Here is a 26,097-nt window from a genome sequence, read left to right on the forward strand (position 1 = left end):
TCTGGCACCATTCACATTTGTCCTCCACCTCCAGGAAGAACCTATTCATTTGGATTCTGCTTAGGTGTGCTCTGTGCACAACCTTTAGCTGTGTAAAGCTGCCCTGCTCACGTGGAAGTGGAGTTATTCCTGTGCAGTACTGTGATCCAGGGTCCTACCCCTATTTCTATGCCTAGTTCCTCCTCCCATTTTTCCTTACCCCATCCAGAGGAGAGCGTACCTCCAAACATCGCCCATATAGGTCCCCACAGTTTCCCTCCCTTAGGTCGCCCACGTCTAGCAGTTCTTCGACTAACAAATGTCCTGGTATCTGGGAGTATATCGTTGTTTCCTTACGGAGGAAATTTTTGACCTGTATATGTCTTAGCTCATTTCCTTTTGGCAATTGGAAACTCTCCATGAGTTCCCAAGGGTTGCAACTCATCTGTGTACATGTCCCTAATTGTCAGTGTCCCCTAATCCTGTCTCCACCTTTTGAAGGTGGAGTCCATTATTGCAGGTGTAATAACTGTGGTCGTTGCAGATACGGGCCATGGTGGACATTTTGGTTGGCCAAAGTGTTGCCTTATTTGATACCACATTTGGAGTGTGGCTATTACCACTGGGCTTCTCAAGTGCTTGGAGGGGGGGTTGGAGAGCGGTTATGACTAGGACTCGGAGGTACGTCCCTATGCAGGAAGTCTCCTCCATCTTCACCCATACCTCTCCTGGTTCCTTCACCCATCCGCTCACTCTTTCTAATGTGGCCGGCCAGTGGTAGAACTGTAGGTTGAGAGAGCCATGCTTCTTTTCCTTGGTAGGATCTTCTTTTGGAAGGTTCTCTCCCCCTCCCCCCCCCCCCCCCCCCCCCCCCCCCCCCCAACACACACACACACACACACATAAACTGCACAATTAGTTTGTCTACCGTGTTGAAAAAGGCCTTGGGGATGTAGATCGTGAGGAATCTGGACAGGAAGACAAACCTAGACAGTACATTCATTTTGAGCATTTGCCCTCTTCCTGCCAGGGAGAGTGGGAGTGTGTCCCACACCTGCAGGTCCCTTTTGATTTCCTCCACCAGACCTATCAGGTTCCATGTCCAATCATGGGCTATTTGGACAGGGATCGGAATTTGGTTTGGGCTTGTTTGAAAGGTAGTTCCTCCAGTCTGTCCCTCCCCCCGCGGGTTCACAGGGAAGATCTCCCTTTTGCTCAGTTTGAGATTGTAATCCGAAAAGGCTCCGAACTCCTTTAGGAGTTTCACTATCTCTTCCATGCTGGCCCAGGGATTCAAGATGTAGAGGAGCAGATACCCGCATAGAGTGAAACTCTATGCTCTCTGTTCGTCTTTGAATACCTCTCCATCCACCCCTTTGCCATTTGAGTGCGATTGCTAGTGGCTCGATTGCCAGCGTAAACAGCAGTGGGGATAGCGGGCATCCCTGCCTCGTGCCTGGAAATATTCAGAGCTGTTGGTGTTAGTCCCTACGGTCACCATGGGAGCACTGTGCAGTAATTTCACCCAGATGGGGAACTCTGGTCCAAACCCAAACTGTTCCAGCACCACTCAACTCTGTTGAAGGCCTTTTCTGCATCTAGGGAGCTGATCACTTCTGGTGTTTTCTCCCCGGATGGGATCATTATCATGTTCGATGCCATTGAGTGCGATGTCTGCTCTTGACAAAGTCCGTCTGATCCTTCGCAACGGCCTCTGGCATGCGGGTCTCCAGCTGCTTTGCCAAGATCTTTGAGTCTACTTTGAGCAGTGAGATAGGCCTTCAGGACCCGCATTCTGTCAGGTCCTTGTCCTTTTTGGGTATCAGCGATATTGAGGCTTGTTTGTGAACTAGCGAGTTTGTGAACATCTCTCGTAGGTGCAGGGCCAATGCTGGGAAAAATGTTTTGCAGAAGTCTGTTGGGAATCCATCTGGCCCTGGCGCCTTCCCTGCCAGCGTGGAGTTGATACATGCCATGACTTCTAGTTTTAATGGTACTTCCAGCCCCCTTCTCTTCTTCCCCTACAACCGACATGTCCAGTCCGTCAAAGAACTGCTTCATCATCGAGATCCCTCCGGGGGACTCTGAGCTGTACAACCCCCGGTAAACGGTAAATATTTCAAGATGGCGCCGGAGCAAGGTGACTCTCTGCAAGCTCTCCCCAACAGATCCACTTTTTACTTAACTTAATTTTGTTTAATTCCCTTTTCTTCCCATGTACTGAATGATCTGGTGAGCTGCTTGCAGAAAGATACTTTTCACTGTACCTCGGTACACGTTACAATAAACAAATCCAATCCAAAAAGGTCACTATGGTCTCATTGGCCCTTTCTACGTGGCAACTAGCCTGCTGCTTTTGTCTTTAACTGAGCTATTTCCTGCATGGCTGCCTGCTTTCTCAGCTGGTGGGCCAGCAGGCAGCTGGCTTTGTCTCCACAGATCAAAGTCCATTTGTAGCTTCACCCTATCTGTCAGTAGCTCCAGGGTCGAAGCTGAGGAGTACCGCCGATCCACCTCCAGTATGCAGTCAACCAGCTCTTGCCTAGCCACCCTCTTCTTCCTAATTTAATTTCCCCCCTTATCACTGCCTTCAGCGTCTCCCAGAACGTGGCGGGTGAGTCTTCCCCATTTTGGTTGTTGGTAACTGTTCGCAGACTGCCTTATCGGCCAGGAGGGCCAAAGTCCAGCCTCCATGGGGATGTTGTCTCCAACCTCACATCCATGTAGTGTGCAGCGTGGTCAGAGATTGCGATTGCGGAGTACTCCGCTCCTTCCACCCCTGGAAGCACATCTTTCGCCACTACAAAACAGTTGAACCTAGTATATACCCTGTCTACCTGGGAGAAGAAGGATAAGTGCTTCTCCCCAGGGTGCGTGAAGCTCCATGGGTCCACCTCTCCTATCTTTTTCCCCGATTTTGTGTTCGATCTGTGTGTGTGTGGGTCCTGTACACGGTTAAAGTACCCCCTCCCCACCATGAGTCGGTGTGTGCCTATGTTGGGGATTTCAGCCATGGTTTTCTTCGTGAATTCCATGTTCAGTTGGGAGCGTACACGTTTACATGGACCACTGGTGCCCCTTTCAGTACACCATGACGTACCGTCACCCTTGGTCCATAACCATCCTCGTCACTATAAATCGTCCTCTTATTGAGCAGTATACCCACCACCCCTAGCCCTCATCCCGTAGCATGAATGGTACATTGTCCCACCCAGCTCTTTCATACCCGTGGTGGGTCCTTCTCCCTCAGGTGGGCCGCCTGGAGAAAGACCATGTCAGCTTTTATACTTTTCAGGTGGGCGAAGACTCTGGATCTTTTCACCGAGCCATTAAGTCCCCTGACGTTCCAGATGATGGGGGGTTTCTGTCCCCCTCCTCCCATTGGATCAACCGTGCCTACCTTGTGAATGCACCCCTGTACGCCAGGGTTTACCTTTGTTTGTGGGCTATCCAAGATGGCTGTGGTCACCGTATTCACCATGTGGCTGTGCCTCTGTATTCTGGGGTTTCCTGCTGTCCAGGGGTCATCCAGGATGGCCACCATCATTGTGTACACCATGTGGGTGTGTCCCTGGACTCCGGGGCTTCCCTCCAAACAGTTTGCCCAGGGTCTGGGCCACGTACTCCATAGGGTTCCTGCCCTCGGTGCCCTTCAATAGGCCCACAATGCATAGGTTTTGGTGGCGCGATCGATTTTCTGGGTCCTTGACCTTCCCGTTTAGTGTCCCTTGCATCGCCATCAATCTTGCCATCTCTGTCTCCATTGAGGCGATCCGATCGCTCTGGTTGGTCGCTGCCTTCTCCAGCTCTCTGATCATCGCCTCCTGCGTCTCTAGACACCACTCCATCTTCTCTAGCACTGCTTGCAGGGTGACCAGTGCCTTTATTACCGCCACTTCCACCGTCGCCATCATTCCAAGTTTGATGGCGTCCTTGAGCCCTTGGGTTCCTGTGTTAGGAATTCCCTCTCTTCGTTCAATGGGGGGTAGCCTTGCATATGTTCTGGTGGTCCATTCTGTTCGTGTGTGGCCGGGACCTCGCTACATTGCGTGTTTGTCATCGCCTCAGTCTTTCCCTCCAGGCTTTTACTGCCTCTGCCGTCTCTTCAGCTCCTCAGGTTGTTGTTACTTGGCATGTCTCTTTTATTGTGGTGGTATTGGAGGAGGGTGAGGGTATTTCTTTTGGGTTTAGCGGGCTATTTTGGGTTAAAAGTGTCTAATTTTCAGTTTCCAGGAGGAAAGCCACCTTTTGTGCGTCCACTCAGCACATTCCCGTCACCGGAAGTCTTCATTTCGGGAATAGTGACCATAATTCCTTATGTTGGGTGAAGGTGCTAAATTGCGGGGAGGCTAATTGCAACAATATTAGACAGGAACTGAAGAATTCAGATTGGGGGCGGCTGTTTGAGGTAAATCAACATCTGAGTCTTTCAAACGTCAATTGATTAGAATTCAGGACCGGCATGTTCCTGTGAAGATGAAGGACAAGTATGGCAAGGTTTGGGAATCTTCGACAACAAGGGATACTGTGAACCTAGTCGAAACGAAAAAGGAAATTTTCATAAGGTCTAGAAGGCTGAGAACAGATGAAGCCCTTGAAGAATATAAAGAAAGTAGGTAGGAACTCAAGGAAGCAGTTAGGGATAAAAGGGGACATGAAAAATCCTTGGCCAAAAGGATTAAGGAGAATCCCAAGGCATTTTATACATATATAAAGAGCAAGAGGGTAGCCAGGGAAAGGGTTGGCCCACTCAAGGGCAGAGGAGGGAGTCTATACATGGAGCCAGAGGAAATGAGCGAGGTACTAAATGAGTACTTTGCATCAGTATTCACCAAAGAGAATGACTTGGGTCTATGGAAGGGTGTGTAGATAGTCTGGGTCATGTAGTTATCGAAAAGGAGGAGGTGTTGGGCGTCTTAAGAAGAATTAAGGTGTATAAATCCCATGGCTAGATGGGATCTACCCCAGAATACTGAGGGAGGCGAGGGAGAAAATTGCTGGGACCAAATGTTTGTATCCGTATTAGCTACAGGAGTGGTTCCTGAGGACTGGAGAATAGCTAATGTTGTTCCACTGTTTAAGAAGTGAAGAAGGGATAATCCAGGAAATTATTGGCCGGTGAACCTCACATCAGTGGTAGGGAAATTATCTTAGGGACAGGATTTACTCTCAGAGATCTGGGCGTACAGGTCCCACACAGGTGGATAAGGCACTCAAGAATGCATACGGCATCGGTCTTCATCGGTCAGGAAATTAAGTAAAAATTGGCAAGTCATGCTGCAGTTTTACAGAACCTTGGTTAGGCCACATTTGGAATATTCCATACAATTCTGGTTGCTACCAGAAGGATGTGAATGCTTTGGGGAGGATACAGGAGAGGTTTACCAGAATGTTGCCTGGTCTGGAGGGAATTAGCTATGAGGAGAGGTTGGATAAACACGGATTGTTTTCACTGGAATAATGGAGGTTGAGGGGCGGCCTGATAGAGGTTTACAAAATTATGCGTGGCATGGACAGGGCGGATAGTCAGATGCTTTTACCCAGGGTGGAAAAATCATTTACATGGGGACATAGGTTGAAGGTGCAAGCAGGAAAATTTAGAGGAGATGCACGAGGCAAGTTTTTTTACTCAGAGGGTGATGAGTGCCTGGAACGCGCTGCCGGGGAGATGGTGGAAGCAGATACAATATCAGCATTTAAGAGGTATCTTGACAAATACATGAATAGGATAGGAATAGAGGTCCCTGGAAGTGCAGAAGGTTTTCGTTTAGACGGACATCATGATCGGCGCAGGCTTGGAGGGCCAAAGGAAAAACCTGTTACTGTGCTGTACTGTTCTTTGTTTCCGCACTTGGTCCGCAGCCTTGAATGCTATGGCATTTCAAATGCTCATCTAAATGCTTCTTAAATGTTGTGAGGGTTCCCAACTCTACTACCCTTTCAGGTAGTGAGTTCCAGATTCCAAACACTCTCTGGGTGAAAAAGGTTTTCCTCACATCCCATCTAAACCTCCTGCCCCTTACCTTAAAACTATGTCCCCTGGTTATTGACCCCTCCACTAAGGGGTAACGTTTCTTCCTATCCACACTATCTATGTCCCTCATAATTCTATACACCTCAATTAGGACGCCCTTCGGCTTTCTCTGCCCCAAGGAAAACACCAGCCTATCTCTTCATAGCTGAAATGCTCTAGCCTAAGCAACGTCCTGGTGAATCTCCTCTTCACCCTCTCTAGTGCAATCACATCCTTTGTATAGTGTGGTGACCAGAACTGCACACAGTACCCGAGCTGTGGCCTAACCAGCGTTTTATACAGCTCCATCATAACCTCCCTGCTCTTATATTCAATTCATCAGCTAGTAAAGGCAAGTATTCCGGATGCCTTCTTAACCACCTTATCTACCTGCTGTCTTCAGGGATCTATGGTCATGCACATCAAGGTCCCTCTGATCCTCTGTCCTTCCTAGGGTCCTATCATTCATTGTATATTACCTTGCCTTGTTAGTCCTTCCAAAATGCTATGTCCCAACTGGATCATGAAGAGGAGCTGAGATAAATTGCAGAAAATCCTCATCTGACCGTGGGGGTCGGGTTGGGCTGGGTCGGGGCCCATTGCAGTGACATTGTTGCTTATCCAACTCTGGATATCCCTTAACATCCAGGCTTCTCCGGACTTGTTGCTCCCACCCTTCACTTTTAAGGGAACATGTTGGTCCTGTAGTCTCTCTATTTATTTTTTAAATGAATCTCATTGTTCTGATATAGCTGCTCCTAGTTAACTTTGGCCAGATTCTGTCTTACCCTATTAAAATTGGCCTCCACCGCCCCCCCACCCAATTCAGACTTTTAATTTTGTGTCAATCTTTGTCCTTTTCCATAACTACATTAAAACTTGCTGAGTTAAGGTTATATTCAAAGAGAAACGGTACAGAGGTGCCCACACTTCATTCTGTACTGTCAACTCAAGTCTTCTTGTGATGTAGGGCTTAAGGTCTGGAATTTTTCCATGAATGTCTGACAGTGTTCTTTTTAAACCAAGTCCATCACTTTCCCCTTCACTAGATCAGTTTTATTAAATCTTTGAACTTGAGATTAAGTCACAGGTACGCTATCCATGAGCGAGAAATATAAAGTATTAACAAAATGTTCTTCAGGGTGATTATGGCAGCACGGTAGCACAGTGGTTAGCACTGTGGCTTCACAGCACCAGGGTTTTAGGTTCGATTCCCGGCTTGGGTCACTGTGCGGAGTCTGCACATTCTCTTCAGAAGTTATTGTAAGTTGCTCATTGAATCCACTAATTGATTGACTGTTGCTCAGTTAAGCCTAATCTTAGCTGACCATTCTCTGCCAAATAGAGCTGGAACGTTTCCACGGACAACCTGACGAGACAACTTTGCCGTCTGCCCATTTGCTTCTACTTTCACCATAATGCATTATTTTAATGGCACAACCTCTTCAGTGTATATTTTTCGGATCACATTTGACGGTTTTAAAGGCAGATGGCTCAGGTTTTGATGAGAAATTGTCTCGGGAATCAGCAATACTGCTGCACCCATATCCACTTCCATTTTAATCTCATGACCTTTAAGTTTTGGATATTACCAAAAACATTGCTGATCTCCCTGCATTGACCTAGCCTTAGCCCTTTATGTAGCTTGATTTCACTGTCTTTTGCGTGATCTTCAGCTTGCTTACTTGTATTGTTCTTCTTGCATTCTTTTCGTATAGAAGAGGTTTACTGAGCCCAACATGCTTTGGCAATGAGGCCCTTCTTACCACGGTTCTTGCATGTATTCAATTTACTCCAGAATTTGTCTGTCAAGTGTCCAACGTTGTCATGGTTGCAACCTTGTTCCTTGGGGTATCCATTTTGTGGATCTTCACACCAGCCCCTATCTGCGAAGCTTCTCTCTGTCACATAGATGTGACAACTTCCTCAGCAATTTTCAGAGTTAAATCACTTGCAGTAAGCAGCTCCTTTTAAATTGCTTCACTGTGTAACCCACAAACCAGCCTGTAGTGGGTAGCACTGTTGCTTCACAGCACCAAGGTCCCAGGTTGGGTCACTGTCTGTGCGGAGTCTGCACATTCTCCCTGTGTCTGCGTGGGTTGCCCCCGGGTGCTCCAGTTTCCTCCCGCAAGTCCCGAAAGACGTGCTTGTTAGGTGAATCGGACATTCTGAATTCTCCCTCTGTGTATCCGAACAGGCGCCGGAGTGTGGCAACCAGGAGCTTTTCACAGTAACTTCATTGCAGTGTTAATGTAAGCCTACTTGTGACAATAAAGATTATTATTATAAGTGTTGTACCAAATTCACAAAATCTAGCTAATCTTCTTAAAAACGCTACAAATTGCAAAGTGGCTTCACCATCTTCCTGACTACGGCAGTGCAACCAAAACCTTTCTACAATCAATAACGGTTCAGTAGAGCAATGTCCTTCTAATTTTTTTTGAATTCACTGAAGGACTTGTCTCCTGGTTTTGTTGGGTAAACAAGATTATATAGTATCATAGATGTTTTGCGGCCACTGAGCTGAGAAATGTTGTGACCTTTAGGTTTTCTGTTGTCTGATTAGCTATTAAAAACAATTGGAATCTTTCTTCAAATGAATTCCATCTTTCATAATCCTCATCAAGCGCATTCATGGTGCCTTTTTATCCTGCCATTTTTGGATCCTGGTTCCTAGTAACAACACTTTTCCCTTCCGTCTGTGTTGGAAAGTATTGCACAATTCCAAGCAACTAGGAAATTTTTATTCTTCTAAGCCTGAGAATTTCGACTTTTTGCTTGACTAGTAGCCCGTGCAGAGTCAGCAGACATCAAAATCTACATTCTCCGCAGCCCATGAAGCATCGCCATGTGCGCAGTCCCTGCAGCCTGGACCACACTCACTTTAAGCAAGCAAGTGTTCCCTGACTGCCGGTCTTCTCACTCGGAGTTGCCGTCAAAAACCTTCACATCGGCAGCAGTGCTTCATCTGATGCCTGTGTGTGTGCAAGTTGGTCCCAAGAATCTTCCATTGTTCCCAGTGTCGTCCCACAATTAGTGGAAGAAAATCTTGTTTCCAGGGATTTTTCTGCCTTAAACCTTGTTGTCAGCTTTTCTGGCCTTCATCCTCATTGCCAGTTTTCTCTCCTATTATATTGCTTTGCTGCTGCAAAGAGAAAAGGTATGCAGGTGGCCACAATTCTTGTAAAATACAATGACAGGTTTATTAAGTGTGTTGTTCAATACAATCAAGATAGTCATCTTCTCAAAGCCCACGCAAAGACTCAGCTGAAACCACTACACATCTCATGACTCAGAACTACCAAAAATATATTCCCAGATGCATAACAGTTATGGCCACTGTCACCAAAATGCTCCCCCATTGAAACTTCGACCACTTGCCTGGCTTCAACTAGGCCCAGCATCATCCCCTCACTTGTAGGAATTTCTACGTACTGGCATAAAAAGCTCTCCTAGATGCATTTAAAGACTTTCACCCCCCTCTAAGCCTTTCACACTTTGACTATTCCAGTTAATATTGGGCAAGTTGAAATCCACTACTATTATTATCGTTATTTTTACATTTCTCTGAAATTTGCATCCATATCTGCTCTTCTACCTCTCCCTGACAGTTTGGGGGCCACGAGTACACTCCTAGCAACGTGATTGCCCCCTCTTTGTTTCTACGTTCTACCCATATAGCCTCATTTGAGGAAAAGTCTGAGATATCATCTCTTTGTACTGCAGTAATTGATTGACTCCTGATCAATATTGTGACACCATCTCCTCTTTTGCATAACAATATCTAGCTATCTTTCTTAAAAACGGAAGAATGTTGGTCCAGTTGCGGTTCAGGTGCAACCCATCCAACTTGTACAGGTCCCAACTTCCCCTGAAATGGACCCAGTGATCCAGGAATCTAAAGCCCTCACTCCTACAACATCCCTTCAGCAACACAGTGATCTGCTCTACCCTATTCCTGTACTCACTGTCACGGGCTGGGTTAGCACAGCGGACTAAACAGTTGGCTGATAATGGAGAACAAGGCCAGTAGCACATGTTCAATTCCCATACCGGCCTCCCCGAACAGGTGCCGGAATGTGGCGACTAGGGGCTTTTCACAGTAACTTCATTGAAGCCTATTCGTGACAATAAGCGATTATTATATTATTATTATTATTATTACATGTCACTTGGGAGTAATCAAAATATTACAATCTTTGAGGTCCTGCTTTTCAATATGCTACCTAGCTCCCCAAATTCTTATTGCAGGACCTCATCTCTCTTTCTACCTATGCCATTGGTAGAATCCCTGGCTGTTCGCCCTCCCACTTCAGAATGTCCTGCAGCCATTCAGTGACATCCCTCACCCTGGCACCATAGGGAGGCAACACACTATCCAGAAGTCATGTATGTGGCCGCAGAAACGCCTGTCTGTGTACCCAAAATGGTTCATTATCTGAGAAATTGCGAATGGAACTGAACAGTCATGAGAGAGCATCCCCACCTCGGACCTTATAATGGAGGGAGGGTCACTGAAGTGACCTAAAAATGGTTGGATCTACAACTTTGCTCTGATGAACCCCTGCAGAGATGCCCCAGGGCTCAGATGATTGGCTTCCAATAAGCACAATCATCTTCTTTTATAGTAAGAAGTCTTACAACACCAGGTTAAAGTCCAACAGGTTTGTTTCAAACACGAGCTTTCGGAGCACGGCTCCTTCTTCAGGTGAATGGAAAGGCTTGTTCCAGAAATGTTTATATAGACACAGTCAGAGATGCCCCGGAATGCGAGCACCTGCAGGCAATCAAATCATCAAAGATGCAGAGAGAGAGGTAACTCCAGGTTAAAGAGGTGTGAATTGTCCCAAGCCAGTTCAGTCGGTAGGCCTCTGCAAGTCCAGGCTTGTTGGTGGGGGCCGAATGTAATGCGACATGAATCCCAGATCCCGGTTGAGTCCGCATTCATGCGTGCGGAACTTAGCTATAAGTTTTTGCTCAGCAATTTTGCGTTGTCGCGTCTCCTGAAGGCCTCCTTGTAGAATGCTGACCCGGAGATCAGAGGCTGAATGTCCTTGACTGCTGAAGTGTTCCCCAACTGGAAGGGAACAGTCCTGCCTGTTGATAGTCGCACGATGCCCGTTTATTCGTTGTCGCAGTGTCTGCATGGTCTCGCCAATGTACCACGCTTCGGGACATCCTTTCCTGCAGCGTATGAGGTAGACTACATTGGTCGAGTCGCACGAGTATGCGCCGCGTACCTGGTGGGTGGTGTTTCCACGTGTAATGGTGGTGTCCATGTCGATGATCTGGCATGTCTTGCAGAGATTACCCTGGCAGGGTTTTGTGGTGTTGTGGTTGCTGTTCTGAAGGCTGGGTAATTTGCTGCAAACAATGGTTTGTTTGAGGTTGCGCGGTTGTTTGAAGGCCAGTAGTGGGGGTGTGGGGATGACCTTGGCAAGATGTCCATCCTCGCTGATGATGTGTTGGAGGCTGCGAAGAAGATGTCGTAGTTTCTCCGCCCCAGGAAAGTACTGGACGACGAAGGGTACTCTGTCAGTGGTGTCCCGTGTTTGTCTTCTGAGGAGGTCGGTGCGGTTTTTTGCTGTGGCGCGGTGGAACTGTCGATCAATGAGTCGAGCGCCATATCCCGTTCGTACGAGGGCATCTTTCAGCATCTGTAGGTGTCTGTTGCGCTCCTCCTTGTCTGAGCAGATCCTGTGTATACGGAGGGCTTGTCCATAGGGGATGGCTTCTTTAATGTGTTTCGGGTGAAAGCTGGAGAAGTGGAGCATCGTGAGATTATCTGTGGGCTTGCGGTAAAGCGAGGTGCTGAGGTGACCGTCCTTGATGGAGACGAGTGTGTCCAAGAATGGAACTGAATTTGGAGAATAGTCCATGGTGAGTTTGATGGTGGGATGGAACTTATTGATGTCATCGTGTAGTCGTTTCAGTGATGTCTCGCCGTGGGTCCAAAGGAAAAAAAATGTCATCGATGTATCTGGTGTATAGCATCGGTTGAAAGTCCTGTGTGGTGAGGAAGTCCTGTTCAAACTTGTGCATGAAGATGTTGGCATATTGAGGTGCAAATTTGGTCCCCATGGCTGTTCCGTGCGTCTGGATGAAGAATTTGTTGTCGAAGGTGAAGACGTTGTGGTCTAGAATGAAACGGATGAGTTGCAGAATTGCGTCTGGAGATTGGCAGTTGTCGGTGTTGAGGACTGAGGCTGTTGCAGCAATGCCGTCGTCATGGGGGATGCTGGTGTAGAGTGCCGAGACATCCATTGTGACGAGGAATGTTCCTGGTTCAACTGGTCCATGGGTGCTGAGTTTCTGTAGGAAGTCCGTCGTGTCGCGACAGAAGCTGGGTGTACCTTGTACGATGGGTTTCAAGATGCCCTCGATGTGGCCAGAGAGGTTCTCACACAGGGTCCCATTGCCTGAAACGATAGGACGGCCTGGTGTGTTGGCCTTGTGTATTTTCGGGAGGCAGTAGAGATCTCCAATGCGGGGATTACGTGGGATGAGAGCACGTAGGGTGTTCTGAAGGTCTGGATCTAAGGTCTTGATCAGTCTGCTGAGTTGGCGGATGTGTTCCTTGGTTGGATCTGCGGGTAACTGCCTGTAGTGTTCCTGGTTGTCGAGTTGTCGGTATACTTCTTTGCAGTAGTCTGTTCTGTTCAGTATGACGGTGGCCCCTCCTTTGTCTGCTGGTTTGATGACGATGTTGCGGTTGGTCTTGAGAGTGCGGATGGCGTTGCGTTGTGCTTGGGTGACGTTTGAGGCTGCCTTGTGATTGCGAGTGATGAATCTGGCATTGACACGACTTCTGACGGCTTGAGCATACATGTCGAGTCTAGGGCAGCGGCCTTCCGGAGGGGTCCAATTTGACTCTTTCCTTTTCGGTTGCTGCACTGCAGATCTCGCGGTCTGCTGTTCCGGTTCATTGGTCGTGTCCCTGGGTTCGCTGTCGGCCTCTTGGGGTCTGTGGAAGAATTCCCGGAGCCTCATTCGCCTGATGAATTCCTCCGTATCTGCCGCGAGACTGATGGGGTCCATTTTGGTGGTGGTGCAGAAATTGAGCCCTCTGCTGAGGACTTCGATTTCGTCTGGTTGAAGGGTGTAGTCTGACAAGTTGACAATGGATTTCCCTGTATTGTTTTCGACTGTTGTACCGGGAGAAGCTTGATTGCTGCTGGTGGTGATGCCAAGTTTCTCAAGCTTCCTGTTCTTGGTGTGCATGTAGGTGGCATAGTATTGCTGTCTCATCTGTTTGGCGGTGTTCCGCAGCTGGTCTGCTGTGTCCTGAGCGCAAGTTGAGAATATGGCCTCTCTCTTGGTTTCCAGGTTGCGTCGACTGCTGTAGAGTTGGTGTACGAGGTGTTTGAGGAGTGTGACAGAGGTGCGGTGGCAGAGTCTTTCAGCGTAGTCTGTGTTGTAAGTCGACTTGAGTGGGTTTTTGATCTGTAGTCCTTTCGGGATCTTGTCTGCTTTTTTGCATCTTTGTAGAAACTGAATGTCAGTGTCTATATGCGCGATCTTCCTGGAGATCCTCTTCACTTTGAGCCGGCAGTTTGCGGTGTCAATGGTAGCCATGATGTGGAGATGCCGGCGTTGGACTGGGGTGAGCACAGTAAGAAGTCTTACAACACCAGGTTAAAGTCCAACAGGTTTGTTTCAAACACGAGCTTTCGGAGCACGGCTCCTTCTTCAGGTGAATGGAAAGGCTTGTTCCAGAAATGTTTATATAGACACAGTCAGAGATGCCCCGGAATGCGAGCACCTGCAGGCAATCAAATCATCAAAGATGCAGAGAGAGAGGTAACTCCAGGTTAAAGAGGTGTGAATTGTCCCAAGCCAGTTCAGTCAAATTCAGTAAAGAGTCAAATTGGACCCCTCCGGAAGGCCGCTGCCCTAGACTCGACATGTATGCTCAAGCCGTCAGAAGTCGTGTCAATGCCAGATTCATCACTCGCAATCACAAGGCAGCCTCAAACGTCACCCAAGCACAACGCAACGCCATCCGCACTCTCAAGACCAACCGCAACATCGTCATCAAACCAGCAGACAAAGGAGGGGCCACCGTCATACTGAACAGAACAGACTACTGCAAAGAAGTATACCGACAACTCGACAACCAGGAACACTACAGGCAGTTACCCGCAGATCCAACCAAGGAACACATCCGCCAACTCAGCAGACTGATCAAGACCTTAGATCCAGACCTTCAGAACACCCTACGTGCTCTCATCCCACGTAATCCCCGCATTGGAGATCTCTACTGCCTCCCGAAAATACACAAGGCCAACACACCAGGCCGTCCTATCGTTTCAGGCAATGGGACCCTGTGTGAGAACCTCTCTGGCCACATCGAGGGCATCTTGAAACCCATCGTACAAGGTACACCCAGCTTCTGTCGCGACACGACGGACTTCCTACAGAAACTCAGCACCCATGGACCAGTTGAACCAGGAACATTCCTCGTCACAATGGATGTCTCGGCACTCTACACCAGCATCCCCCATGACGACGGCATTGCTGCAACAGCCTCAGTCCTCAACACCGACAACTGCCAATCTCCAGACGCAATTCTGCAACTCATCCGTTTCATTCTAGACCACAACGTCTTCACCTTCGACAACAAATTCTTCATCCAGACGCACGGAACAGCCATGGGGACCAAATTTGCACCTCAATATGCCAACATCTTCATGCACAAGTTTGAACAGGACTTCCTCACCACACAGGACTTTCAACCGATGCTATACACCAGATACATCGATGACATTTTTTTCCTTTGGACCCACGGCGAGACATCACTGAAACGACTACACGATGACATCAATAAGTTCCATCCCACCATCAAACTCACCATGGACTATTCTCCAAATTCAGTTCCATTCTTGGACACACTCGTCTCCATCAAGGACGGTCACCTCAGCACCTCGCTTTACCGCAAGCCCACAGATAATCTCACGATGCTCCACTTCTCCAGCTTTCACCCGAAACACATTAAAGAAGCCATCCCCTATGGACAAGCCCTCCGTATACACAGGATCTGCTCAGACAAGGAGGAGCGCAACAGACACCTACAGATGCTGAAAGATGCCCTCGTACGAACGGGATATGGCGCTCGACTCATTGATCGACAGTTCCACCGCGCCACAGCAAAAAACCGCACCGACCTCCTCAGAAGACAAACACGGGACACCACTGACAGAGTACCCTTCGTCGTCCAGTACTTTCCTGGGGCGGAGAAACTACGACATCTTCTTCGCAGCCTCCAACACATCATCAGCGAGGATGGACATCTTGCCAAGGTCATCCCCACACCCCCACTACTGGCCTTCAAACAACCGCGCAACCTCAAACAAACCATTGTTTGCAGCAAATTACCCAGCCTTCAGAACAGCAACCACAACACCACAAAACCCTGCCAGGGTAATCTCTGCAAGACATGCCAGATCATCGACATGGACACCACCATTACACGTGGAAACACCACCCACCAGGTACGCGGCGCATACTCGTGCGACTCGACCAATGTAGTCTACCTCATACGCTGCAGGAAAGGATGTCCCGAAGCGTGGTACATTGGCGAGACCATGCAGACACTGCGACAACGAATAAACGGGCATCGTGCGACTATCAACAGGCAGGACTGTTCCCTTCCAGTTGGGGAACACTTCAGCAGTCAAGGACATTCAGCCTCTGATCTCCGGGTCAGCATTCTACAAGGAGGCCTTCAGGAGACGCGACAACGCAAAATTGCTGAGCAAAAACTTATAGCTAAGTTCCGCACGCATGAATGCGGACTCAACCGGGATCTGGGATTCATGTCGCATTACATTCGGCCCCCACCAACAAGCCTGGACTTGCAGAGGCCTACCGACTGAACTGGCTTGGGACAATTCACACCTCTTTAACCTGGAGTTACCTCTCTCTCTGCATCTTTGATGATTTGATTGCCTGCAGGTGCTCGCATTCCGGGGCATCTCTGACTGTGTCTATATAAACATTTCTGGAACAAGCCTTTCCATTCACCTGAAGAAGGAGCCGTGCTCCGAAAGCTCGTGTTTGAAACAAACCTGTTGGACTTTAACCTGGTGTTGTAAGACTTCTTACTGTGCTCACCCCAGTCCAACGCCGGCATCTCCACATCATCTTCTTTTATGTTAGGGATGACTCCAAAAGTGGAGAATTTTCCACTGATTTCCAGTGACCAATTTTTCTTGGACTCTTTGGCACCACACTCAAATCAAATACTGTATTGATGTCAAATGCCCGCTTTATTTTCTGCCTGGACCAATGATACATGGAGCTAAATGATCCTGACACAACCCAAACCGAGTATCAGTGAACCGGATCAATCAGCTGATGGAAGGCAACAACTGATAGTAGACACATTCTTATTTGTGTGTAATCTAATGGTGTGGGACCCCATAAAGAAGATTCCCAGGGCCACTTCCTCCCACCTGTATATCACTGTGCCACTGGCTCTGGTTGGTAGGATAGCATAGTGATGGAGGCACCTGAGGCGTTGCCTGAAAAGTATGATTCTATGAGTATATCTGTGTCAGACTGTTGTTTGATAAGTCTTCCAATTTCAAGTGAGGAGGACATTGTAGCACAGGGAGGTTGTGTCTTTGTCGTGTCCGGTACCTAGATCAATGCTGGGTTGTCCATCATGTTTTATTTTTATTGTAGTTATCGTAGATTTTGATGTGCCATTTTAGAGGACAATTAGGAATGAATCACCTTGGTGTAGGCCTGGAGTCACAGCCAAGTAAGGATGGTAAATTTCCTTCCATAAAGGACATCAGCAAAAAGATGATTTTTTTTAAACCATCTGATGGTTTCATGGTTACCATTACAGATACTAGCTTTTTCATTCCAGATTTATTTATTAATTAACTCAATTTAATTCTTCCAACTGCTGTGGTAAGTCCTGAACACTAGTGCACTGTATCATTAGTCTGGACCCCTGAGTAACTAGTATTAACATAATCCACTATACTGACACACCCTTCCTTTATTGATGGGGTGAGTAGAATAAGAGAGTGGGAGGAACTTTAATGTGGAGCATAAACACTGGCACAAATCCTTTCAACTGAATGGCCTGTTTCTATGCTTTAATTACAATTGACTCAATTTTTAATCATCGGTGAACGCCGCTACGAGCCTTTCATTACATTATACTTGCACTAATTACTAATTCAATGCCAAATAATTTATAAAAAGTAAAATAAAAAAGAAGGAAAGCAAAATGTGATACAGACAGGAGAGTTAAAACAGACAAAGGAAAAGTTGAATTATTTCAAATCTCCTACAATAATTGAAATCTGAAAGAATTTCCACTTGCGAAAAAATGTTTTTCAGTGACGAGCTGATTTTTTGACAGTAATTATAATGCAGCTAAAAGAAATCACTAGAATGGATATTGGGCAAGGTTAAGACAGGTGCAAACAGAAACAGAATATTTGTATCCAATTTTCCTAAGTCAGTTCATTGCTGTTCGAATGGAGACAAGGAGCACTCTGGTGGTGAAACTCAAAACTTTGTGTACATGAAAATTTGAAGTTTTGGAAATAATTTGAGATTATTTTAATAAGGGACACAGATTCTGAGAGAAATGAAAAAGGTTTTGAAGAGTCTGAGAATGCCTGTAAACCCATTGTAGAAACCTTTGCCAAAAGTCCAGGCACAGAGAGCTATGAAATGACGTGCAAAAATACAAAATAAGTAAATCCTAAGTACAAGCATGAGGTTGCAGGCAAGTTACAAAGCAGCATAACACCTAAGCATTTAGGTAGAGACTTGCTGTGAAATGTAAGTGGTGTAACATGTCATAATTGTTAGGTTAATGGTCATCTATGCTAGACCATGGCACTATCTCCATAGGTTAGCAGTGCAGCAAACATGCCTATGAGCAAAAGGAGTTGCATTTCAGGAACTGTGGGCCACTGTCACTAGATGCCCCAGTCCTATGTTTAGCTCACTGGGCTGTTTAGCTCACTGGGCTAAATCACTGGCTTTGAAAGCAGACCAAGGCAAGCCAGCAGCACGGTTCGATTCCCGTAACAGCCTCCCTGAACAGGCGCCGGAATGTGGCGACTAGGGGCTTTTCACAGTAACTTCATTTGAAGCCTACTTGTGACAATAAGCAATTTTCATTTTCATTTTTCATTCATGTTGCATGGTTATTATAGGTGCTCTTACACCAGCTGCCCCTCTAATAATAGTAGTTCAAGAAGACAATTTCCCAAAATTATTGCTGGGTAAGTGTGTTAAGTCTTGCAGAGGTATCGGACAAAGTGTACTGGCTGCGGGGTTACTCCATTGTATCTTCTTTCGTGCAGCACCACTGAATGCTTGAAATGCCATGTCTGGATTGTGTCTAAGGAAGTACAGAGTATTGATATAATTTTGACATTCCCATATCTCAGTGATGAGCTAAGCAGTTCCAGCTTTCGTTTGGTAATGGAGACTTGATCAGCACAAATAAGTATGTTTATCTAGTTGCATAAGTGGTGGTAGTTGTTGGGAGCTGAGCCACAGAACATCATGCTTACTGATTTGTGCAGTACCCAACCCATATCCCTTACACCCCACCACCATTGATCTTTCTCATTTTATTCTGTTATGAATGGAAGGTTTTAATAAGATGGCTAGGTTTTGGACTGTCTCTTTAATTCAAGGTAAAATGGAGGAATAAAATCTGATCTTTAAATTTTGCACTGCTTAGTTACTGGGGGATTAACTGTGAACAGACGTTTGGTCTCCTTGTGTTGAACAGAGAGAGAGAGGTCTCCTAGAGACAAAAGGCAGCAGCTGGTGGTCAGCAGAGAGATGATGGTAGTAAGCTACCAGATAGAAAATGAGAGAGGTCCTGGTATGGCCAGGTGGAAAGAAATCACTGGAGTGGGCCTGAATTGCTGATAAAATAAGTAAAATACTGCAGATGCTGGAATCTGAAAGGAGAAAAGAGGAAGTTAGAAAAACTGCAATCTGCCAGCTCTATCAGGAGACAGTTAACGTTTTGAGTCATGGCTCCTTTGCCGAACTGAAACCAGGGAGAATATTAGAGCAAAAAAAACTGCAACAAAATGTAGCAACTTTAAGAACTAAAGACAGATAGCCATGTGTGAGGGGAGAGAGGTGTTTTGCATTGAGGCAATACATGTATGGAATATTTTTTTAAAGGAAAAAGAAAGGGGGAGTTTAAGCTGGAGGAGAAAAGTTAAAATCTAAAGTTGCCGAACTCAACGTTGAGTCCCGAGAGCTGAAACATGCTCAACCAGAAGCTGAAATGACCCCAACTGCCAGTTGCATGCCATTTTAATTCAGTAATTTACTAAATGTCCGCCCTCGGCCTGCTGCAATCGTCCAGCACAAGCCCAGCACAAGCTGGTGGAGCAGTATCTCAGCTTCCAGTTGGACTCATTATCGGAGGTTGTTTCACCACCCCATTGTATAAAGTTAATTTAAAATGTGGCTTAATTTTTGGTATTATAGCTGTGAGAATTGTGTTGAAAGGCCTGCTTACTTGCACACTTTACAGAATTTATACACCTTTCAGAATGATCTCCGATGCACTTCCCAATTGCACTATGTTAGTGTGGTTTACACAGCCTTCTGAACTCCATCTGACAGCGTAAAAATTCAGTAGTTACTAGTTCAGCACTCAAGCACTTATTATTGGGTGTTTTACTTAAGACATAATGGCGTAATATAACTGTTAATTATAGATCCTGAACTACTCAGGTACTGTGAGAGATCAAGTCTTACTAGTGCTCAATTAAATTTAATTTAAATTTAATTACTGTCACCCATATCGATAAATGTTGAACCGTTGATTGTGGGTTTTCCTTTTGATAAACCTTAACATCTTAGAATGGTCACAGGACAGAAAGAGGCATTCAGTCCATTGTGTCTGCTTCAGCTGACTGCAAGAGCAACTCTCCTAGTTCCATTCTCCTGCCTGTTTGCCGTAGCCCCTCATTTATTTTGCCCCTCATAATTGTCAAGTTTTCTTTTGGGAGTCACAATTGAATCTGCTACCACCACGCTCTCAAGTAGTGCATTCCAAATACTAACCACTCATTGCATTTAAAAATGGCTTTTTCTTGTATCATCATTGCTTCTTTTGCCAATCACTTTAAATTGGTGCTTTCTAGTTTTCTATCCTTCCGCCAACAGGAACAGTTTCTCCCTATCTACTCTGTTCCTTGAATTTCTCATTTGGCTATATATTCTCAAGGGCAATTCAGGATGGACAATAAATGGTGGCCTAGCCAGTATGCCCACATTCATGAATGAATCCAACACAATTACACTCCTATCTCCCACTGACTGAGCATATGTTTCCATCAATGTACCAGAAGTACCTTACCTTACAGACTTTTGGAAGAATTTTGTCAACATAATCTAATCAAAAACTGGTTTTACTTGAGATGAGGTACTGCAGTAGATTTTCAGGAATGCCACTGCAATGCCCAGGTGGCCCTGTCACATGTCTACTTGTGATAGGGCAGCCCTGTCCTGGGCCTCAGCCACTGCCTGCACAGTGTGCTTCACACCTTGGTCATGCTGATCCGTGGCCAAAACTCTCGCCCCCCCCCCCACTTCCCCCCCAAGGCCTCCACCGCGGACGCGCCTGTGTGGTGTTGGTTTGGGTGGCATGCATGGCCGACACACCCTCCTGCTCCTTCATGCAGTTGGACTCCCTCCAACTGCACTTGCAGAGGCTGGATGCTAGGCCATAACCCCTAATACAGTCCCTGGCTCTGCGACTGCATCTCCACAATTGATGTGACTGTTTAGTCCAACCCGATAAGCCCGGTGACAAAACTTATCACAAATTGGTTGAAATATTACAAGACCACTATACACCAAAGCCATTATTTATTGTAGCGAGGTTTCAGTTTCACCGAAGGAATCAGCTAGAAAGGGAAAACATAGCACTATTTATGGCGACCCTAAAGCACCACACGGAGTTTTGCGAATTTGGTGACTGGCTAGACAATACAATGGAGATCACTTGGTTTGTGGATTGTGAAATGAGACCATTCAGAGAAAATTATTAGGAGAATAAAATCAAAGTCTGCAAACAGCATTAAATATAGCCGTTTCAATTGCGCTTGCTGCTAAAGAGACTTCTCAGCTCGGAGCAGGCTCGAGAATCCATAATCTGGATGCCGCCAAGAAAACGTCTACCAACCAACAAGCATGTTATCACTGTGCAATAGTGAGCTATTCACAGACTGATTGTTGGAGCAAGGATAGCCACTGTAAAAATTGTGGCAGAATTGGCCACAAAGCAAGAGCTTGCTGGTGTAAAATAGTTTCTCCAGAGAAGAATTTTCAAAGAAAATCACAGAACACTTCTGAAAGAAGAAACAAACCAAATTCAACTCAGACATCTCACAATATGGAAGAAAATAAGAATAACAACAATGTAGACACAGCACACAATTTGGATGAAGAATTGAAGTTGAATGTACTGTTTGCCCCTGTTAGCCCCTTAAACAGGGGCTGTTTAGCTCTCTGAGCTAAATCGCTGGCTTTGAAAGCAGACCAAGGCAAGCCAGCAGCATGATTCGATTCCCATAACAGCCTCCCCGAACAGGCGCCGGAATGTGGTGACTAGGGGCTTTTCACAGTAACTTCATTTGAAGCCTACTTGTGACAATAAGCAATTTTCATTTCACTTTCAGCTTAAGGTGAATTAAATCGGATCTTGAGGTCAATACTGGGCTGCTGTATCTACAATTCCTGAGACCATCTACGAACAAAAATTGAATCAAACTCCGTTAAAGCTAGCAGCTAACCTCATGAGGACCTACGGCAAGGAAATAATGCCTCTCAGAGGATACATCATAGTCAAAGTAGAGTTAAGTGGGAAAACTGCGGAGCTGCTATTCGATGTTGTCCAAAGAAGTTTTCCATCTCTCTTTGGCTGTTCTTGGCAGGAAAAGATCAAATTGAACCGGAGTATTGTGAACAGCTTCGTTGTTTCGAAGGCAGATTTACAGACCATCCTATAAAAATAAAGTCATGCATTCGAGGACACACTGGGCTCCAAGGAAGGAGTACAACTGTCATTAAAAATCAAGCAAAATAGCCAGCCTAAGTGTCTCAAGGCTAGAGCAGTACCCAACGCTATATGGTTAAGATTGAATCTGAACTAATGAGACTTGTGGATACAAGAATCCTAAAACCCATCACTACTAGTGACTGGGCAACCCCTGTAATGAAGCAATTGGCATCTGTGGAGATTTTAAACAACCATCAATCAATTCAATGCGCAGATCAATACCCGATACGATTAACAGCTATTTCTGGGCCCCATCAAGATATTCCTTCGTTGGCAACAAGGAGACTTCAACAATGGTCTTTAATTTTATCTGCACACTCCAACAAAATCAAATATCATCAATCAGAGAGCCATGCTAATGCTGTCGCGTTTGCCTTTGCCTGCTGGTCAGATACCATCCAGGAGAAAAAATATCTTCTATCGGGCGCAGATAGAACACATTCCAGTGACTGCAGCTTAGCTTCAACATAAAAAATGATCCTGTGATGGGGAAGGAATTGGAAATGGTATTACAGGTAGAATAGTTGGAACGCATCCTGAATTAAAGCTGTACATTTTCAGGAAACTTGTGTTGACAGTACAATGCCTGTTGTGGGGGATGCCAAGGCAGATGGATGCCTGTTGTGGGGGATGAGAGTAATAATCTCTCCAAATTTGCAACAAAGTGTATTAGAGCAGTGCATGAAGGACACCCAGGTATAGTTAGAATGAAGGGATTCACAAGGAACTACTTTTGATGGCCAGCAATCTATACCCAGATAGAAGTTAAAGCAGGGCTGTACCAGTCATGTGCGTGACTAAGGAACGCACCACCATTGTCCCTACTGCAACCAGAGGACTGGCCTAAAATGCCTTGGCAATGTCTACACATTGACTTTGCTGGCCTATACGAGGGGCACATGTTTGCGGGCATAGTAGAAGCACACTCCATGTGCCCTGAGGAGTCCTGATTAAGTCTGATTTCCGGTGGCAACCATGAGCTGAGCGATCGCATGAAAGGTGGCCCTCCTAGAAAATTCTCAGTAGACCTTTTTAACCCATCAAACAGGCACCAAAAGTACAACAACATTCCCCAACTTAACCCCCATTTACTACCCAACCTACTGAGATGCAACTGAACCAGCAGCCAGGCAACAAGGCCAGCAAGAGCAGAGAAAGGAAGACCTCAACTCCAGAACAAGGGGACGCATGTGGTAACCCATGGTGGACCCAGCAGGGTCACCAGCAACGTCTCATTTTCGATGAAGAAATTGATGGACTTTATCTCCGCAGAGCTCCTGAAACACAGGGAGATGTTAAAAGTGGACCTCATGTCGGCTATGAAGTTGGAAATAGAGGCCACGCTGGCACTATATAGGGAGCAATGGACAGAATGGAGTAGAGTTGGAGGCCCAAGAGGCGACGGTGTGGATCTGGAGAATTCAGCCACCAACCAGGACGAGCGGATCGCTTCACTCAAAAGCCGAGGTAGCAGCGTTGGTGATGGCCCAGAAGGTGCTAAAGGGGAAGGTGCATGACCAGGAAAACAGGTCACATTGACAGAAACTTTGAATCACCAGGCTATAGGAGGGCACAGAGGGCAGAAACCCAATGGAATATGTTTTGAGGATACTCGGAAAACTGATCAGGGAGGAGGACTTTAGCAAACCCCCAGAGGTTGACCAGGCTCACAGGTCGCTCTGACCAAAATCCCAAGTTGAGGGAACCACCACGGGCAATAATAGTGAAACTCCACAAGTTCCAGGACAAGGAACGGGTTCTGAGGTGGGCGAGGAGCATGTGATCATGTAGGTGGGAAAGACACACCGTCCGCATATACCGGGACATTGGAGCGGACCTGGTCAAGCGCCGGGCAGAGTTTAATGGGGTCAAAACGCACTGTTTAAAAGGAAGGTTTTGGTATGTTGTACCCGGAAAGACTATGGGCTACGGACAACGATAAAGAACTTTATTTCAATATGCCTGAAGAACCAAACTTAGTTGTCTGAAAAAACGGACTCAAGAAGAATTGAGAACTATGTGGAATTACATGATCTAAGGGGGAGAGGGGGCAACTGTACTTGAGGACATGAGGGGGGAATCAGCAGACTGGTTGGGTGCAAAAAGATCAATTTCTGGGGGGAGCCACCACATTTGAGAGCAGCCTGGTATATGGTACTAAAAAGTGAGGGGCGGTGGGGCAGCATATCTCCCAAGAGGAGGACGCCTAGCCGGGGGGGGGGGGGGGGGGGGGGGGAGCAGGCGGCCACGAGGGAGATAGCACAGGTAAGGGACAGGAAAGGTAGGCTGGTCACAGCACCAAATCAACGGTGCCATCACAACTTCTACCTGGACTGTACACCTCCGAGTCCCTGGAGCGGGACTGGAAGGTTAACCAGTTACTCAACAGGTTGGACATATCAGTGGTGGGAGAGGAAAAGAGATAAGAAGCACCGTTAGGATTGGAGAAGGTCACAAGAGCACATTAACTCCATGGGGGTTCTTATGCCCACACTGGCACAGGCCTCAATATCATTGATCCCTAAAAAGGACAAGGAGCATGGGTCATGCAGAATCAACTCACCCCTGAATACTGACGCCAAAGTCCTGGCAAAAGCTCTGTCAGGGCAACTGGAGAGTTGCTTGCCTCCTGTCACCTCACCAGAAATAATCGCGGAAGATCAAACCAGATCTTTTCGACCTTCCCCCACCTGCCGCACCAGAGTCTACAGGATAAGGTGGTGTCGTGAACAGGAGTGGGAAGGTCTCAAGAGATCTATAAGGAGCAGATGAAGTTGGAGGGGACCCCAATAGGGGAGGTGAAAAGAAAGTGGGAAGAAGAGCTGGGTGGGGAGTTGGAGGCTGGGTCATGGGAGGAGGCCCTGAGGAGAGTTAATGCATCCTCACCATGCGCCCGGCTCAGCCTGATACAGTTTATGGTGGGCCACAGAGCACAGATGACTGTGGCCCATCTGAGCGGTTCTTTGAGGAGGTGGAGGGTTTGTGTGGGCACTGTGCGGGGTGGTGGGGGGGGCGGTCCTGTGAACCATGTCCATATGTTTTGGGCATGTCCAAGTCTGAGGGGTTTCTGGCAGGGGTTTGCTGACGTAATGTCAGAGGTCTTACAAGTGAGGGTGGTGCCTATTCCAGAGGTGACGATCTTTGGTGTGTCGGACGACCCGGGAGGCAAGGGGGTGAGAAAGGTCGACATCCTGCCGTTTGCCTCCCTGGTGACCCAGAGACTAATCTTAGTAGGATGGAGGGACTCGGAACCCCTGAAGTCAGGGTTATGGGTTAGCGACATGACGGGGTTTCTCAGACTCGAGAAAATTTAATTCGCCTTGAGGGGGTCATTGCAGGGGTTTGCTCAGAGGTAGCAGCCATTCATCGACTTCTTCGAGAAGAATTAAGCTGTCAACAGGGGCGGGGGGGGGGGGGGAGGAGAGGCATGAGAGAGACGAGTAATGCCAGGCGAACCAATGGAGGGATGGTTGTGGAAGGTGACACTGTTTGTGTAAGCCATGTTGGCTGGGGGGTTTTGTGCTCGGAGGGGTTTGTTGGTTATATTGTTGTGTTTTTCTTTTTGTTGAAATTTGATGTGTAAAATTGTTTAAATTATAAATGCCTCAATAAAATATTTTCTAAAAAAAATGAATTGCCTTGTTATTCTTTCTACTAAAATGTACTAACTTGCATCTGTACCACCCATCATTTGCATTAAGTGTCGCAAACGACCGTGCTGTGCACCCTCCAGACTATATTAATTACAGCCAATATTGTCATCAGTTCCGTCTTATTTAATCAAATGATGAACTGTGAATACGTCAAAAATGTGTTGTTCAATCATATATGAAAAATAATTAAATAAAAATATCTAGCATTTTTTTTGAAATTTTGTAAACAATTGGTTATTCGATGTGAATGGAATTATAAAGCAAAATTGGGTAAAATGTCTACAATTCAGAATATACAGAGAATTAAAGAGGATAACTAATTAACATTTATTAGCTGTTAATTTGAACTGTACCGTTCAACTGCAACTGTGAAAATA

General features: G+C 46.5%; 1 protein-coding gene across 2 annotated transcripts in view; it reads left to right on the forward strand.

Moving 5' to 3' along the window:
• LOC119966840 (protein disulfide-isomerase A6-like) overlaps positions 1-26,097 on the forward strand; it is a 105,069-nt gene that overhangs the window by 19,402 nt on the left and 59,570 nt on the right. The window lies entirely within an intron of this gene.

Source organism: Scyliorhinus canicula, chromosome 6 (genome assembly GCF_902713615.1).
Source record: "Scyliorhinus canicula chromosome 6, sScyCan1.1, whole genome shotgun sequence".
NCBI classification, from domain to species: Eukaryota; Metazoa; Chordata; class Chondrichthyes; order Carcharhiniformes; family Scyliorhinidae; genus Scyliorhinus; species Scyliorhinus canicula.